We start from the raw sequence: 19,163 nt of genomic DNA, 5'->3' as shown, positions 1-19,163 counted from the left end.
CCCGATGTGTTTAACATCTCAACTTTGTGAGTAGCAAAGAAGACACAAAAAATAACAGCCATCAAGGGCCATCAACTGACCATCAGCTCCAAACAACAGCCCTGGCAGCATTGGAGATACCTGGTCTGGAAAAGGAGATGAGGACCTAATCAGCATCGGAGGCAAAGAGATCTGTAACCAATAGGAAACCAAATACTAAGAACTACTTAACTTAGAACCAATGAACATTGAACCAATGAATTTCTATGGGTTTTGACTGTATAAAGTTTGTAAAAAATCTGGTAACATTCATGTGTCATGGAATGATTTTCTCTGCACACTGGGGCTATGTGTGGATGAAGTGATTTCTGTTGTGCATCCTAGCTAGAACAATATCCTGGCCACAATAAAGTAATGCCTCGATTCTCTAACACTAAAAATATTGTTGGAGGGTGTTAAAAATGACATTGACTGTTCTGGTAAATTTTAAAAGGTTTAATAAAAAAAAGGCAATAGGAGACAAAGACAATAGAGCCAAGGGTTAAAATGGCCAGGTGCTTGGCACTCTGTCAAGAGCACACCTGGTGGTTTTGGAAACACCCTTTATATACCATTTCTATTGCATCAACTTGATGCATATTCATAGACTTTATGCATATTCAAACTTTTCTATTAACTAGTTTACATTTTCCAGGAACTTTTTAGCATGGCCACTCCTTGGGTCCATGTTTTTTAGAGCATGTGTGTTTCTTGGCTTGTGGTTTCAATCCTCTTCTTATCACCTTTTAATTTGGGTCTTAGTACCTTCTTTCCACAGACAGTGAGTGTTGATAATCAGCAGGGTCCCCATCATCTGTTCGTTGAATTTTATCCTAACTCAGCAGACAGTTCAAACGTACTCTATCGACTATCACAGCAAAGCCATTTTAACATTATACATATAGCATTCACCTTAATACTTGCAAAAAGCCAAAATTATACTATGTATCTATAACAGAGGGTTTTTGTTTTTCTCGTAGCTTTGGTGACATCCTGATACCCTTAACAATCCATTTCTAATATTATTTTTTACAAACACCACATTGATTCCTTCCCAATGGCTGTCATGATGGCTGACCCCTCCCTTTTGTCCTGGGGCTCTCTGCACTTTTTCCATCAAGAGTAGTAAAACCTGTGCTGTGAGAAACAAGCTAATGGAAGTTGACTTTTGCTGGGTATTATATGAATTGATATTACATTACTGATTATATTGTTGATTAAATATTGTGATAGTGTTGGGATATGTGTTGTGGAGTGGTTGATGTTGTTGCGGTGGCCTGGTTGCAAGGTTGGTTTTCACGGGGATAGTTTTGTGTGTTGTGGTGTGGGATTACATTGGACAGACTGTTGTTGGCCAAGCCTTTGGGACATGACCTTAAAAGGAGCAGAACTTCATCCAATGATGGCCCTGAGGACCACAGTGACAAAACTGTGTCAGCACTGAGGAGAGTGCCATGGACCAAGACCATGTAAAATCAAAATGAATATGCATCAAGCTGATGTAACACCAGGGGTATAAAAGGAGGAGCCACCATCTTGTGGATGAGCCTCTGGCAGTCAGCCACATTCCCAGTGCTGTCCCTTTTACTTTGTGAATTTTCTTATCGTTCTCAATAGAACTTTTGTGAGAAACAGAGTAACTCTTCAGGATTTTTAAAAAGTTTAATAGGAAATAAAATAAGAGACAGAAGTCCAGCGCTGGGGTGCTGCTGGCAAGCAGCCAAAGAACACGCCAATAGTCACCAATAGTGTTATCTTTATAGTCTGACATTATTGAGATACATGCGTATTCATAATGTCCATACATTATTCACACATTCTTGCCAACTGTTTGAAGTTATGGGAATTCTTCTGTTTGGTTTCTTCATACTCTGGTTTATCTGCATGACATCCTGTGTGTCAAGTTAATATATTTTATTCCTTCTTGTGTCTCCATCCTGTGGGTCTGCATCCTCCGATAAGGATTTATAATGTCCTCCTTAAATTTAACATGGTATTTTTTCTAATTGTCCTCCAGTGCTCTGGTTTGTGTCATGGTTATCTTATCACTTGGAGAATTCAGTCAGTGGAGAAGGGGTGTTAACATGATTGCTTTACACCACTTATTTTTGTTATGTAGAGGTATTTTAACACCCAGTGTTTAGTTAAGGCGTACAATATCATATATTCGCTACACTACTGTTTATATACACTATACGGTGCATACATAAATTGACAGATTATACTATACTAAAAAGCAGTTAAAAGGAAATATAAATTGTACCATATCAAAATCTTTGTGATTAATGTTGGAGTCTGAAATACAGACTGTGTGCCCTTGTTTTTAATTTTTAGTTCTGAGATTCAAGAAAACACTGAATTTCATATTATATGAAATTCATGAGCATGTTTTCATGGTGATACATGAAAACAAATGTTAAAGTTAGATAGAAAAAGCTAAAAGTGTAGGTGTGTAGATTAGAAAGTTTCTTAAATCACTGGGTGAAAAAGTAGTTTAAAGAACAGGAGACAAGATGGAGGATTTAGGGTGTTGTCCCTTGTCTTTCTTCTTTCTTCTTCATGTCCTTCTCCTGGAGGTTTTTGGGTAGTAGTTAGTAATTGGATAGAAAATGCCGCAGTGCATCACAGAGGTGATGGGTCATTGGGTCATTAAGAAAAATAATATACGTGTCTATTGTTAATTGGGTAAAAATAGGTATAAAGATAAAAGAACTGCGTAGTTCGGGGCCATTTTGTGTATCAGACATGAAGTGTGCCACAAGGCCTTGTTTGTACCATCAGAAGAAAGAAATGTACCAAATTGCAAAGATTAACCTTGTAACCAGCCTGAAGAAACCTGTTAACTTTTGTAAGGATCCTGCAATAAACACGAGAAACAAGATTCTAACGAGCTCGAGAGTTTACTTCGAATAATGAGAACTGAGATAAGTGGAACTCCCCACGAGGGAGGATCCCGGGAGAATTCAGCCCAGAGGAGGCTGGGGAATTAGAGAAGAACTGTATTCACAGAGAATTCAGCCCAGAGAAGGCTGGGGAACTATAGAAAGGCTGTATCTACAGAAGAATTCAGCCCAGAGGAGGCTGGGAGACTATAGAAAGCTGTATTCACAGAGAATTGAGCCCAGAGAAGGCTGAGAGACAAAGAAAAGATATATCCACAGAGAACAGAGCCCAAAGGAGGCAAAGAAAAGAGAGGCAGAGGTAACAATTAATAATAGGAAAAAGCTAATACATAAATGCAAAAAGTTAAAGGTGACTATATTGTCACCTTTAACACTTCCTTAACTCATTCCCACTTGGGGTCTGAGTGCCATTTTTCTTGCCTGTACCTTTACCTTTTCCTCATCCCTCCTTTCATATCTTTCATAGTCCGTATGTCTATCCAACTCCTGCAAGGCCCCACTCTGCCATCTGTTCCCCCACCCAGCCACAGTGTCTTGACGCGCCATTGCAGCACACCTGTCCATGCCCCCAGGCTGCTCTTCCAGCATCACAAGCTCTGTACAGAACCAGCTGCTGGCCCAGTTCAGCAGGCAGGCACAGCTGGGAGTGCACAGGGACGGGCAGGTGGCTGGGGCATCCTGCAACTTCATGGGGCTGGGGAGCAGCCCCCGCCCACAGGGGTGGTGGGGTCAGACACTCCCCAGCACTGTGTGCCAGCTGCCCCACAGCCTCAGCTTGGTCCTGCACCTCCTGCACTGGTCCACAGCCCATGCTGCCGGACCTGCACTTCCACACCTGGAGAATCCATACTCCTCACCACAGAGAAACCCAATTAAGTCCTGAGTAGCAAGCAGACAAACCCAAATCCTCCACCCTGGCTCTATAACATCCTGAGGAGGGGTGGGGGCTCAAGAACAATACCTCCCTGTTTTCCCTCTCTTGGAAACAAGGAATACAAAAGACTTGCAGCTGGCCCTGTACGATACTGCGGATTTTGAAGATAAAGCAGAGAACTTCCCAGTCCTTACAGTTCTTTCCTTATCACATAGACTCCTGCTGCTGTCTGCCTTAACCATATTTCTCCACACTCCAATCAACTCTTTCCCAAACTAACACCATATTGGCCCCTCTGGGTATGGGTTCTTGAGACCCTTTCTCAGCACCTCTTGTTGACCCTCTGGGCTTCCATGTCCTTAACTACCTTCAGAAGAATGTGCAAACCATCTCAGCATTCTCCCAAAGGACCCTTTGGAGGTATTTTGGGATCATCATCCCTAGAGTCGAAACCTTTTTTCAACTTTTTTGTTGCCCACCCTGGGAATCATGCCATGCTTTACTCCCTGAAATTGTACTCCCCAGTGAGATTTGCCAAGACCCTTCTTGACTTTCCCTTACCATCCTCTCTGGGTGTCTATATCCTGTTGATTCTACAGGGACCCTCCCTGTTCCACCTCTCATCTGTTTCCTAGACAGTCTTGGGAACCCAACCAATCGCCTGGTGCTGGCCAGCACCAAAGGCAGCTGGCCACCAAAACTGGCTGCCTCCAGCTTCTCTTGCCACATGCTGGACCCAGATGGTGGAAGGATCATGGATGAGATCCCAGTTTGTAGGAAAATCCACAAATGCCGGAAGTTTACATCCAAAAAGGAGACAGAGGAGTCCTTTATGCAAATAAACAGAGAGAGTCCACCAGGACACATGCCAACAGTGGTTTCTCTTGCAAGGCTTCAGAGGGGGCAGCCTCCTTTTATCCTAAACTCCCAGCTGCATGTTGCCCTCTTGCTTCAATCATTGGCTAAGGTGGGTGCAAACTAAACTTGGCTGAACTAGGAAGGTGCAGCCTTCCTGAACTGCCTACCACATATCTCCCCTTGAACCTGTCATTTTACCCAAAAGTTCAGAAGTTCAGGCTTGTGCAGACTCACTTCTGTGTTTCACAAGCCAAGATGTCTGGGCTTAGTAACAACTTGCTGCCCTAAGTTAGTAGAGACCTTAAAACCAGTTTAAAAGATATTAACACAAATACTTTCAGGCATCACATTAGTTGTAAAAACATTAGCTTTCCTCTCAAGACTCTGAAAGCAAACGGATGCTGTAGCCAAAACATTGTCCTTGGAATCATAGAGCACTTTCTGGGTGTGTGTTTTTATCTGCTTTTCCATGGCCTTTGGGTGAGCACCAAAGGTGACAGCCAAGGGCAAGTGAGCGGGTGAGCAGCAGAGAAAGGCACGGGGAGAAGGGCAGACAGAAAGGCCCCAGATCGCTGGGAAGCAGGAGACCAAGCATGAGTTTCTGGCTCCCAGAGCCACTGGCAGGGCCATGTCTTCTCCATGCCACTGACACTGCACCTGCAGGGCTGAATCCAGCTCTGCCGGGCTCTGCAGCATGGACGGCAAGGACACAGACGAGCTGGAGCAGGTGCCGAGGAGGGACACTGAGGTGATGTGAGAGCTGGAGCACCTCTCTGTTGGAGTTGACATTGATGGCTGGGTTCCCCTGGGTTCCCCAGGACCGAGACTGACAAGAAAGAGGCTGCTTTCTCATGTTCGGGCTTAGTTGTTTATTCTTTCCTTATCTATATTACGTATATACAGAGTACAAGGAGCTACATACACTAAGATAGAAAGGTGCAAAACAGAGAGTGAAGAATCTTTCCAAGGTCTTTTATGTGTCAATTTATCCAATAATCAAATGCCAAGTAAGTTATTTTTCTTAGTGACCCAATGACCCAACACCTGTGTTCTGCACTGCAGATTTCTTTATCCAACCACTATTACCTAAAAACTCTTAGAAGAAGAAGATGAAGAAGGAAGAAGAAAGGGACAACACGCTAAATCACAACACCCTATATTGTCTTTTGTTTTCTAATATAGCTTAAACCCTAAACTCTTAACTTTCTCACTCAGTGACTTAAGAAAACTCTACCTAGTCTACACACTCACATTTCCAGTTTCTCCACTTAACTTTGAAAGCTGTCTCCATGGTGTTGTGCTAAACTCAGTGCTCTCTTGGGTGTCAGAGCCAAGCACCACAAATAAGGGCCTATTCTCTGTATCTCTGACCCCAATGCCTCTCCTGCAAGGAAAGCCTGAGATGGGCTTCTTTAGCCTGAAAAAGAGACTTAGGCATAGGCTTGACTGAACTGTGGCCTACCAGTACGTGATAGCAACCTACAAGAAAGCTGGACAGGGACTTTGTGCAAAGGCAGACAGAGACAAGGACAAGGGAGAATGGATCCAAGCTGAAAGAGAGTAGGTTTAGATGAGGGATTCAGAAAAAATACTCTCTTGGAAAAGGTTTCCCAGAGAAGGTGTGGATGCCTCATCCCTGACAGTGTTCAAGGCCAGGCTGGATGGAGCTCTAGACAAGTTGGTCTAGTGCAAGGGGTCCCCAGCCACAGCAGGGGGTTGCAACGATGTGATTTTTCAGGTGCCTTCCAAGCCAAACCATGCCATGACTTCATGATTCTGGGATACCTCCCCTCCTCAGTCTCTGTCAGAAAAAGAAACTTGAGAGCAAGTTCCACATTGCAGACTCATTTGGCAGCCTGCAACTGTCTCAACAGAGGATGAAAAGAGATGCCATTACTGACACAATTTATCCTTTCTACTTGAAAATTAAAGGCTCCACTCTTGTCCACTCTCACATAACCATCAGGACAGGGAATTCTCCCCAGTGATATGTGGAAAGAAAACTCTATAACCCACAGAGTAAGTTATAAGATTAGGTATGTATTTATTCAGCATGGAGGTATCTCCTCCAAAGACATGCACACCCTAGAGACTTGCCCCTCTCTTTTTATTCTCTACAAACTCGGGCTACACAATACGCCTAATACACATTCATTTCCTAACCCTGCCTGTCCCCACTTCATATTAAAATTAGCTCCACACCTCTTTGCGATTGCCCACTGCTCCTTGTTGGTCACTCTGGTGGTTGTCTGGGGGTCTTTGGGATGAAGTCAGCAATTTTCCTCTCAGTTGAACTTATCACCTTGTCTCCTTATGCATGCTCCTTTTAGTCCTTTGACCATCCTTCGGACTTTGATACCATTTCTCCCAGCTTAGGGGTCCAAAGAACCCCCTTATCCTGTGGTGCCTTTGTCCTTGTATCCTATTTGCACATTCTAGTTCTTTATCTTATCTTGTAGTCTTGCTCTCCTCCTGCTCTTATGGGAGCAGTAAGGATTTCATACGGTTTGGTCAGCCTCCCCTCTTTTAGTCAAAGCACTTTTTTATGCTTGATTCCTAATTCTTAATGTCCCTGTTTCACCACGGAAATGCTTCATTCACCCAAGGAAGAAGAAACCTACAAGCCAACATTTTTATGCATTTCTGTATTGATTTATTTGGTTATTTCTTTCATAGGTATTTATTTCTCCGCTTGTTTCTTTCGTTCCGCGGAGCGCGCGGCGGCTCCTCCGTTGGGCTCGCTGAGGAAACGGACGAACGGCCGCGCGCTCCGGCGGCTCGGCAGCGGCAGCGGCAGCGGCAGCGGCAGCGGCAGCGCCTCTCTCGATCGGTTTTCCGCTCGACTTTCCGCTCGCTCTCCGTTCCCTTCTCCCTCTCACACTCACTCTACTGCCGTCCCGTGACGTGCCGTGCCGTCCCTCTCAGCCTCTCCCAGCCCGGCTTATGCCGCGTCCCGCAAGGCGCCCGTGGGCGAGTCGGCCCCCGGCCCGCCCCTGTCGGGCCCGCCTCGGTCCCACCTCCGCCAGGTTCTCTCCGCACTGCTTGTGGCGCCTCTGGAAGAGTTTCTGGAAGAGTTCCTCCCTCTGGTGGTGGGGGAGCGGCACCGTCTTTTGGCTCCGCCTGGTGCGGGCCCTGGCCCAGCCCCGAACGAGGCCCCTGCCAGAGCCGCCCCGCTGCCGCCCGGCTCCCGCCCCGTCGCCGGCAGCGTCCCCGAGCCGAGCCCGGCCGCTCGTCAGCTGGGCCGCCGGCCCCGAGTCGCCGGAGCCCGGAGCGGCTCGGGAAGCAGCAGTGCCCGGGGCGGTCGGGTGCTCCGGGCAGAATGCCGAGAGCGCGGTGGCGCCCGGACGGGCGGAGAAGCCTCCCCTGGAGCAGCTCTACCGGCAGGGCTCGCTGCTGGGGAGCGGCGGCTGCGGCAGCGTTTACTCCGGGACCCGGCTCGCCGACGGCGCCCCGGTAAGAGACGGGGCCGGGTCGGAGCGGGGCGGGGCGGCGGCGGGCGGTGAGCTCAGCCAGCCGCTCGCCTTGGCTTGCAGGTGGCCATCAAGCGAGTGTCCCGGGATCTCGGAGTGGGCGCGGCTGGTGAGTGAGCGGGGCCAGCGGGAGAAGCCGGCGGGTCGTGCCGGGCGGGGCTGAGGGGAGGCCCGGCGGGCTGGGAACCGGGACACCGCGAGGGGAGAGAGCGTGGAGTGAGCGGGGGCCGCGCAGGGTCCCGAGCCGGGCGATGGCGAGCAGCGGTGGAGCCGGGCAGGGGGTGCTGAAGGCGCGGCGCAGCATCGGCCCCGCTGACGGCATCGCGGTCCCCCCGCAGCACGACGGCGCCCTTGTGCCCCTGGAGCTGGCGCTGCTCTGGATGGTGTCGTGCCCTGGCTTCCGCGGCATCGTGCGGCTCCTGGACTGGTTCCAGCTGCCCGACGGCTTCGCGCTGGTCATGGAGCGTCCGGAGCGCTTTCAGGACCTGTGGTACTTCCTGGACGAGCGGGGGTTCCTGACGGAGCCCGTGGCGCGGGGGCTGTTCTGCCAGGTGCTGGAGGCCGTGCGGCACTGCACCAGCCGCGGTGTCCTGCACCAGCCGCGGTGTCCTGCACCGCGACATCAAGGCCGAGAACATCGTCCTTGACCTGGCCACCGGCGAGGCGAAGCTCATCGACTTCGGGTGAGGCACGATCCTCCGGGACACTTTGTACACCCGAATGTCAGGTGAGCCCAAAGCCGGGGCCCAGCCGGGCAGCAGAGGTTCTCCCCTTTGCTGGCAGAGGGGGAAGAGGGAGGAAGGGGGGAATCCTTCTTCAGCCGGCTGTAGCCAAGTTACTTTTCACTGGGGCAGGGGCTGGCTGTTGTGGAATGGGAGCTGGCTGGGAGGGAGGGAGCAGCATCAGCCTGATGAGCTGCGCCCCTGTCCCATAGGAACACCAGAATACAGCCCACCGGAATGGATCCTCTTCGGCTGCTACCGTGGCCAGCCAGCCACCATCTGGTCCTTGGGTATCCTGCTCTACGACCTGGTCTGCGGGCACCTTCCTTTCCACAACAATGAGGACATCATCCGGGGCCAGCTCTTCTTCCCACCCCGGGCATCTCAAGGTGGGGATGTGCCTCCTCACAAACTTTTCTATGGGAAACAAAATTCAGCCATCCAGTGTCTCGAGGTCAGGCCAGAGGTGGTGTTTGGGGCTTCAAGAGCACCCAGAGTCCTAGATACTAGAACATTTATTCTGGGAGAAATCCTGTGATGTTCACAATATTTGGAGGCTGCGCTTCTTATATGCACTTACAAAAACTTTGCCGCCCATCCAGAGGCGCTCTCCTTCCTCAGAGCTCCCCATGGAGGAGAGAGCAGGAGAATGGGAAAAAGGCCAACTGCTATGATAATGACAGTAGGAAAAACCAGGAGCTGAGTTCAGAGGGAAAAGGGCATAAGGTAAGGAGACCAAGCTAAGTCCACAGGATTTACTGTGTGGTAGATTTTTAGTTTCTGTGCTGTAGACAGAGCTCGGAGAGCTTTCCCTGTAGAGTGAGCCCAGGGAAGCTGCTGAGCCAAGGAAGAGCTCAGCTGGACACTGCACTTCAGGCTGTTACCAGAGGGAAGGGTGGCCATGGGGAGAGCAGCCCAGAGCCCAGGTTTGCCATGGGGTGCAGGAGGAGGCAAATGAACAACAGCTTTGGCAGACTGAATGTCCAGTCAAAGGCTTGGGTACTTGGTCTCAGCCTTGCTGAGAAAGGGCCCTGTGTATCCTTGACAGGAACTGATGCTTTCACTGAAGTTTGAACAGGTCCTGATTTGGCTTTTTAGATGCGCCAGAAATTATGGGATACTAAGGAAGGGTGTGCATCTGTCCCCGCTGCCTCCACCCCCCTTCCTGATCATGGCATGGGAGCCCTGGAGCAACTTGGGCAGGCAGAGACCTTCCAAAGAGCTGCAGTTCAGGGAGCTCTGTTGAACTTCCTAAATGCCAGTGAGCCTGAGATGCTGGATGTGTGGGAGCTGGAGAGCTCTGAGCATCCTGAGAGCTCAGCAGCATCTGGCCTCAAAGGCTGCTGGGGAACTGAAGGAGAGAAGGGCAGCAGCAGAAGGAATGAGGGGCTTGAGAAAAGCAGGTTTTGCCATCCTGCAGAATGGCTTTTTGGGGTCGTGGCTGGAGATCAGCAGTGGCTGTTTGGTGCTTTAGGGACAGGGAGTTTATAGGGATATAAACGCCTTCCCATACATCCAAAAGGCCAGTGGAGGCACTGTCACCGGAGTACATCTTGATGTCAAACATGTGGATGCCAGCTGGGAATGGAGTCACACTCGTACAGAAGTGAGCATGAGGGTAGAGGTGGTAAATGTGGGACACGATCTCTCCCTCACCACCTGCCTGTCCTAGGGCACCATTCTCCATCCTGCGCCAAGCTGCTCCATCAGTCTGACTTGTCTTTTCCTGCCAGGTCCCAGTGAAGTCCATAGCTAAATGTCTTGGGGCATGCGTGGGGGCAAGACTGGATGCGTAAAGTGAGAACTCTTTTCTACTCCTTGCAGGCTTCCTTGCTGTATCCCACTGCAAGGGATAAGAAGAAGGAATCACTGGGACTGTCTTTGATCCCCCAGATATGCAGGGCAGTAAGTCCCGATGTTGGCAGTGCTGCAGGATCTCTGCAAAGCTCTCTGCAGCTGGATGTCCAAGAGTCCCAGGAGATGAGGTAAGCCAAGGTGTCTGCTGCTCCAGTGTGCTGTTCTCCTCGCTCTTCCCATCTTGTGAGGTTATTTTGCTCAGTCAGCTCTCCCATGTCTTTAGGCAAACCTCTGTGTATTCAGCATTTGGCCCCATCTCTGGTGATCCAGCCCAATATCAAACCCACCACCATATTGCCCAAGAGCAGAGGTGGTGGTGGGGAAGAGGAGGCAGGACTGAAAAGCTCCTCAAGACAGGTCCTCTTCTGGACTTGACTATTGATTCCCTCTGTAATGTTTGTGGTGTCATTTGGGAACTGTATTGCATGGGTCTGGATGCTGCAGTTCTTTGAATACTGTGATCCTTCACTGTCAACTTCTGCAGCCACATTAACATATTTGGGCAAATATTGGCTACTTTAGAGGTGTCTGCATATTTGGATGTTGCTTCTGTAAATGTCAGATGTAACTTCTCTGTGCCTTGACCTCCACTGTGAAATGAGATCCCAGATAAATTGTGGGGTATAGATGTATAATCCGATCAATGTCTAATATTAAGGTAAAAGCTTAAGATCAGAGAAGGCGAGTTGCTAGAGAAGTTATAGCAGTGTACCTGATGAAAGATATTGGTTTGGATTTGTATGAGAAAATGTATCTGTCATGCTTGTCTGAGTGATAACAATAAAGAAGGGTCATAGAACTATCATTCTAATTGAAAATCTTCTGTAGGGCTTTTAAAGTGCAATCTGAATATCCTTACTTAGCAGATGAGTGTAAAAAAGCATTTTCTTCTTGAAAGAGCAAGGAGGTGTAATATCATTCTCAGGAGACAGCAGTGCTCTGACCACATGGAGCACGAGACTGTCACCAGTGTAAGGCACAAACAGGCAAAGTCAAGCTTTGGCAGCAGTACAAAAGGAGCTGCCCTCCATAGAGACTCGTGTCTCAGCTCAGCAGCTCTTGCTGCTTCAGAGAGGCTGTAGGAGCCACTTGGCTCCAGAAGGAGAGACAGCAGAATTGGGGGGTTATGATACAAGTTGAAGAATGACTGCTGTGTTTCAGCCGGAGCTTGACCAGCTCTGTCTGACTCCAGCAACTGAGAGCTTAAGGACAATGAATCAGCTTTGCAACTTGTTTAGTTTCTGTGTTGCATTTCCTCCTTCATCAGAGTGACCATGCTAAGAAGGGTTGCTTCCTTTCATGCTTCACACATTCCCTCCTTTCTCTTTCTTCCTCTTAATATGTTCTTTTGTCTTCCATTTTCATAAGGCCAAGATCACCAGCAGATCCAAAGAGGAGAACTCTTAACAAGCAGGTTGGTACAGGGCATGTCTGTCCAAAAATGACCATTGGAATTTTGACTCAGAGGTGACTTTTTGAAAGCTTGGATAAAGACCATTCTTTTCAAGATTTCTTTCAATTGATTTCAATTCCTTGATGGGCTCAGTGGACTCTTGGAGAGACCAATCACTGGGAATGTGCTCTGGTGGTGCAGTGAAAAGTCCTCCAGTGTGAAGTGCTGAGTGGCTGGAGTTGGAGTGGTACCTTGGGGCCCTGGAAATGCAGTGCAGTAATAGGAAACATTCCTCTCCATCCAGCACTTGCCCTTTATCTCCCTGCAGCCTTTCCAGTGTCACAGTTAGTAGAGAAAAAGCAGGCACTGAGCATGAAATGAGAAATGTTCCCAGTCATTTGTCTCAACCTTAAAGGAGAAAAACCTTTCCTTGGGGCACTTTCTGAGCTGAACCCTTTGAGATCTGAAGGAGATTCATGGACATTGCCTGGTTCTGCACTGGGAGAAATAGGGAAACCTCCTCTGTGTTGGAGTCTGAAATACAGACTGTGTGCCCTTGCTTTTAATGTTTAGTTCTGAGATTCAAGAAAACACTGAATTTCATATAACATGAAATTCATGAGCATGTTTTCATAGTAATACATGAAAACAAATGCTAAAGTTAGATAAGAAAGGTAGGTGTGTAGATTAGAAAGTTTCTTAAATCACTGGGTGAAAAAGTAGTTTAGAGAACAGGAGACAATATGGAGGATTTAGGGTGTTGTCCCTTGTCCTTCTTCCTTCTTCTTCATGTTCTTCTCCTAGAGGTTTTTGGGTAATAGTTAGTAATTGGATAGAAAATGCCGCAGTGCATCACAGAGGTGATGGGTCATTGGGTCATTAAGAAAAATAATACACGTGTCTATTGTTAATTGGGTAAAAATAGGTATAAAGATAAAAGAACTGCGTAGTTCGGGGCCATTTTGTGTATCAGACATGAAGTGTGCCACAAGGCCTTGTTCGTACCATCAGAAGAAAGAAATGTACCAAATTGCAAAGATTAACCTTGTAACCAGCCTGAAGAAACCTGTTAACTTTTGTAAGGATTCTGCAATAAACACGAGAAACAAGATTTTAACGAGCTCGAGAGTTTACTTCGAATAATGAGAACTGAGATATAAGTGGAACTCCCCACGAGGGAGGATCCCAGAAGAATTCAGCCCAGAGAAGGCTGGGGAGCTATAAAAAGCTGTATTCACAGAGAATTCAGCCCAGAGAAGGCTGGGAAACTATAGAAAGGCTGTATCTACAGAAAATTCAGCCCAGAGGAGGCTGGGAGATTATAGAAAGCTGTATTCACAGAGAATTGAGCCCAGAGAAGGCTGAGAGACTAGAGAAAAGATATATCCACAGAGAACAGAGCCCAAAGGAGGCAAGAAAAGAGAGACAGAGGTAACACTCTGAGGGAAAGTCCTTGAGAAATTTCTAATTTAGGAGAAGGAGGCTTTCAAATGGATGCAGCCTATGCAGGGTCTGAGTTTGTCATCCTCTGATGGCACAAGCCCAAAGCCACCTATGGCAGGTTCACCATGACAAATCTCTTCCCTGACTCTCTCTGCCTGTGTCAGTGCTGCAGGCTGAGGCTGCAGGAGGAGATGCCTTCTGCCTTGGCCCTCCCTGCCTGCCTTGCCTGATCCCTGACAAGAAGAACTGTGCCAGACAAAATGCAGTTTCTGGTGCATCTGTGTCAGCCAATGATTTCAAGTTGAAAGCCTCAATGAAAATCAGTTGCTGTTCCTTTGCCATCTCTGGGCATTTACTGATAGGAGAGATGAAACTTGAAGACATAATTTTGCTGCTGCAGGAAAAGGGATCAGATGTCCTGGTCCCTTTGCTTAGGGTTTGTTCTGCCAAATCCTGGGTACAGCCCCTTTGGAAAGACTCCTTAATTGCTGATATGCAGCTGGGATGCTGAATGCAGTTGGGGAGAATTACTGCTCAGAATTGATCAGGTGACATTTTTGCTGGATTACTTGTGGAAAATGAGCTATTTTATTAAACCATACCTGTTTCGCTTTTATTACTGACCATATCATTCTTCAGGAAACAATAGTTCAGATTTAAGAAATATGTCCTTTTTTTATTGTCTGGCTTCCACTTGATTTTTTCCTCTGTGATGCCATGTAAAGAATGATTAGTTTTCAGAGTTCTAACAGTTCTTTTTAAGAGTGTTTAAAAATGACCTGCCCACCTCTATTTCCATTTTTCGAATTGTCTGGAACTGCGATGATCAGTAGTGTTTTGAGGCAGGTCATGTTTGTATTTGTTTTGGGTGTGTCTGCAGGAATGAATGCAGGAAGTAAACCTCTGTAACAATGAAGTAGAAAAGTGGAACATTTGGATGGCCAATTTGTTGCCTACTGAAGTAGGCTCGCTGAATACAGGGGACATCCAATGGGGAGTGCAAAGCTTCTTTTACCTCTGATACATGAAGCCTTTGTTTGTGTCACAGGATTTCCTTCTTTATGAAGGAAAATATAAACAACCAAAAAAAACCAAACCTAGAACTGGGTGGGAGTTACAGAAATGAAGACTGTGAAAACTAGCTTTTAAAAGCAATTACTGTGTAGGTTTAATTGTCCAATTCTGGAGACCACTGTGGGTTGCTAACTGTTTGGAAGGAAAGGGATTTCAAAGTAGTCGATGGGCAACAAACAGCACATAAGCAAAGCAGTAGAAGCTCTGTCTCCTGGCTTGCCATACAGTTCAGAGAAATTGTAGTGATTATAATTTCTTGAAAAATAAATAGAAAGTGATCTTCTGAATAATTCAAAAACCCTTGAATGCCTCACCTTTTGGATGCATTGATTTTTAAGGTGGGAGTTCAGCTAACTCATTTCTTCCCTTGTATCTGATCTACAGCTTCTTCTAGAGACACAATGTCAAGGAAGAAGTGGGTGGACACCTCCCATAAAGAGCAGCCCTTTGCAGCCTCTCCATCCAGGTGGCCTCCCTCCCCTGCCTGGCTGGAAGGCTGATGCTCAGACCTCCCACCCTCTGGGCCTCACCTTAGCCCCACCTGGCATGCCCAGCTGCTTCTGCTAGTATTTAAGGAGCTCTTAATAATACTGTGCTACTTAAACGCACATTGGGATGTAGCTCTGTAGTGGTTCACAATGACGCAGATTGCCTGCTTTGTCCCTGCCCGCCCTGGTGATCCTGCGAGGGACTGTAGTGTATACCATGCACGTTTTGGCTCCAAGAAAAGCTTGGGTTTGCTTCTTAGTGTGGAATAAATATTAGAGTAATAAAATGGACAATTAAACTGCTCACTGTGGAGGACATGCTCATGCTTCGTATGTCAGCCTTGCACCTCATGCTCCCAAGGTTTGTTACTCATCATGAAAGAGTTTAATAGAAAAAACTCAGATTCCATGTTACATCTGAATGGAATTGCTTTAGATCATTAAGAATTCTTATGACATGAACAGGACAAAACCCTTCCAACACTCACTTGCCGTTGTCCTGGATTTCTGCAGCCCTACGTGAAAACTTACTATAGGCAGAGTGTTTGGAATTGGTTTGGGCCTTTATGAAAGGTGTGTGGAACAGTATGCAGGGCTCTCCTAGCAGAAAACAATGCTCCATGCCTCACAGAGTAAGTACTTGAGGAAACAAGTTTGCTGCTCCAGAAATTCCTCAAATCAGTCTATTTGCCAGTAAGAGAAAACAGATTTGGGATGTGTAATCTGACTTTAATTCATTGTGCAGAACAACAGAAGAGCACTTCTTGTGATCTGTGTGTCTAACCTAAGTGACCTTTGTAATAAATATAGTTATGAATAAAAATTCATAAAGACCTAAATAAATATATCTGTAGTATAATAACATGAGAAAATAAAAAACATAGTGTGGCTAGGGATTCCTCCCTAGATCCAGCTGCAAACATCCATTTTAGAGAGAACAATTCTACCGGCATCGGGATAATGATCCTAGCCAGCACCCATCAGCCTAAAAGAATAAGCAGGACACAGGCCATCAGGCTGGACAAAAAAAACAAGCCCGGACGAGATACTCATCACCGGACCTGAACACCCCGCCTGACAAGCTACAGGTGGGGAGCAATCAAACTAAACAAAGAAAGAAGCCCAGTCGAGATATTCATCGGCCCCAACCCCGGAGCCAACCACTCCGTCCTGATGGCCCAAAAATCGAGGAACATCCAAAACCTTTTTACATATGAGGAGACTCTGCCCCACTGTCTATTGATTCAGTTCGCTGGTTCCAGGAAATCCATTCAACCAAACATCAAGACACTTTGTTGAACAGTAACTGCTCGGAGTTTTGGCCTCAGGGCACAAAACCCCTATAAGAACCCCCGACTGCAGCCCATACGGTGTGGATTTGGGAACACCTATACCTTGGGTATAGAGCCCTGTCCACCCAGCGCTGCGCTGACCTATTTATTGTGGTTTTTCTCTTTCGTTGCAGGTGCTTAAATTGTTTTATAATAAATTGCTTTTTATTGACCTTATTTTGCTATTGCATTTATAACACCTTGCCTCCAAGAACTTGGAAAAGTGGGGAGAGATGGAATCAGTAGCACAAGGATCTGCACAGTGATTCTCCCTCAGGCCTGAGGAAACGGCCCACTTCCACTGGGCCACGGCTTTTTACCCTACATCAAAACTTCATGCTTCAGGTTGTGGTGGTGAATCCCCCCAGCCTTGTCAGGCCACACTGTGACCTGAGAAATGCTGGTTAGTCCTTGGCCTTGCTGAACAGCCCTTGGGCTCAGCTCCTCTTGAGCTTATCAGAAACACTGAGCGCCGCCAGGAACTTGTGCTGTCTAACGAGCTCCTGGGGTTTTCTATGAACAGCCTGGGAAATTACTTTTCTTGCCTGAATGGCATAACATCCTTCTTCTCACACTTTCAAAGGCCGGCTGCTGACCCAAAGTGCGGCCACGATGAAGCATTTTATGACTGAGGCCCACTCTCTTGTGGCCCATGAACAGCGGTCCAAAGGAGGCCCTTGGAGCTCTCCTGGACCACAGTGGCTGCCAGCAGCAACCGCCCTCGGAGTGGGGCCTCTCAGAGCCAGCGAGCTCTGACGCTTGCTGCACTCGCAGGATCGCCCATCAACAATGGATCCTGGGCCGATACCCCCACTCCTGGAGGCTCCAGTTTAACTACTGTTAAGCTTGAGTGCTGTTAAGCTTTTAGGCCATGTTCCTTTTTATCCTTGTCCTTTATGTTCCTTTGTCAAACACACCTAAACACACCTAAACACACACACACACACACACACACACACACACACAGTTGTTGAGGGTTAGGTGTCCTTTTTTTTTTTTTCTGTTTTGTTGTTCTGACCTGCCCGTGGAATTTTTACCCATTAGTTGCGGAGACAACCTAACTGTGGGTATTTAGTGGGTGCTCGATAAAAGACAAAGAGTGGCTGGGCCCAGGGGGGGAAGGGGGCAGGAGAGGAGGGTGGGGACAGTTTTTGGCTGGTTTTCTTTGGCTTTGGGGAAAGACGTTCATTTTGCTGGGTCGCGGAGCTGCTGCGGTGGAGAGAAGGGAATTTTCACCATCACCCAGACGGAGCTGCTGCTTCTTCTCCTTCTTCCCTCTTCGCTGGTGGCCTCGCACCCCCTGTCCTGCTGGGATGTGTGGCAGTGCCAGGCACCGCCGCAGAGCTGCTGATCCACCTCAGCCACCGGCCCAGGATCTCAGCTCATCCCTGCTGTTCCAGCCGACTGTTCCTCAGAGCCCTGCAGGAGCACCGGGACTGCCCGCCCGAGGGGCTTGTGAAACAAACCTCTCCTCCATCCCGTCTCAGCCGAGAAAAGCTGTCACAGGGCCTCTGGTTCTGTTTTCTTGCTAATGCTGTAGTTATTGTTGTTTGTTTGCCTGGTTATACTAGTAAAACACTGTTATTCCTATCCCCAGATCTCTGCCTGAAAGCCCCTTGATTTCAGAATTACAGTAATTCGGAGAGAGGGGGTCTACATTCTTTCATTCCAAGGGAGGCTCCTGCTCTCCCTAGCAGACACCTGTCTTCTAGAACCAAGACACACACACAGAAAGATAGTTCTTGGTTCATTTCTGGTTTCATTGACTGCATTTTGTTTGTTGCTTTTTTCCTTGTTGTGCCTTAACTGATTCGTAAGTAAGAGTGTGAATGTTGCCAATGAATTTTGTTGAGCTATTGTTTCATATTCCATCTGGTTTTTACCAATAACCTTGCTGGAAAACTTTTAAGCAATCTCAAACACTTGTTTGTAACAAGCTGTGGGAGCATTAGGTACAACCTCGGTTGACACTGAAAAGCGGGAGAGTCATTCTAAAGTGACAAGTTTAATTGCCCATTTTATTACTCTTCTATTTCTTTGACTCTAGTAAGTGAGGCCAAGCTTTTCTTGGAGGCAGAATGTGTGTGAGATGCACTTTGGGATTATCCCATAGCTCTGGGCTGAATGGCACCCAGGAGTACAGACAGATTTGAGGAACCCTCATCACTGGTTGTTGGCCTCACATCCACTCATCCTTCTGCAAACAAGTAGCAAACAAGACTGTTGAACTGCTGTCCTGGATAAATATCCATTCAGATACTTTTCCAAAGCAGTGCATCTTTTCCCACGTGCTCTTCTTACCTATGAAATTGTGACTGAAGACACCTCTGAGCCAGATCGGTGTGAGATTGCAAAGGAGCAAAGCTTTGGGATTTGGGCACACTTCTCTTTGTTTCTTTGCTCAGGCCTTTTGTGAGCACAGAATACATGTAGGTCGAAAACTTTTGACTATACAGGATCTTTTGGGTCTATTGTCCCCTGTCTTAGTTTAGGGCAAATTTGGGAGAAAAGCTCCAAATGGGGGTTTCCCCAGGGAAAAAAATTCAAATGACCACTCCCCTCAACTGGTCTGGGAAAAATAATTTTCTTGGAGAGAAGTGGAAAAAGCTGTTTATTTAACAGAAATTGAGCAATATTGAACAATAAAACCTCTTGCTGTTCGATGGGATGGCGAATCTAGGAAGAAAAGTCCTTTTAAGGTGGTGTAGTTCGGATTGCTCAGGTTCTTCTCA

At 47.3% G+C, this 19,163-nt stretch overlaps 1 pseudogene; it reads left to right on the top strand.

The window, feature by feature from the left end:
• Positions 1 to 7,309: 7,309 nt before the first annotated feature.
• LOC131577512 (serine/threonine-protein kinase prk-2-like) lies at positions 7,310 to 15,194 on the top strand (annotated as a pseudogene).
• The last annotated feature ends 3,969 nt before the right edge of the window (positions 15,195 to 19,163 follow it).

Source organism: Poecile atricapillus, chromosome 3 (genome assembly GCF_030490865.1).
Source record: "Poecile atricapillus isolate bPoeAtr1 chromosome 3, bPoeAtr1.hap1, whole genome shotgun sequence".
NCBI lineage: Eukaryota > Metazoa > Chordata > Aves > Passeriformes > Paridae > Poecile > Poecile atricapillus.
The sequence above is the reverse complement of the archived record's forward strand: the minus strand, read 5'-3'. Positions and strand labels throughout refer to the sequence as shown.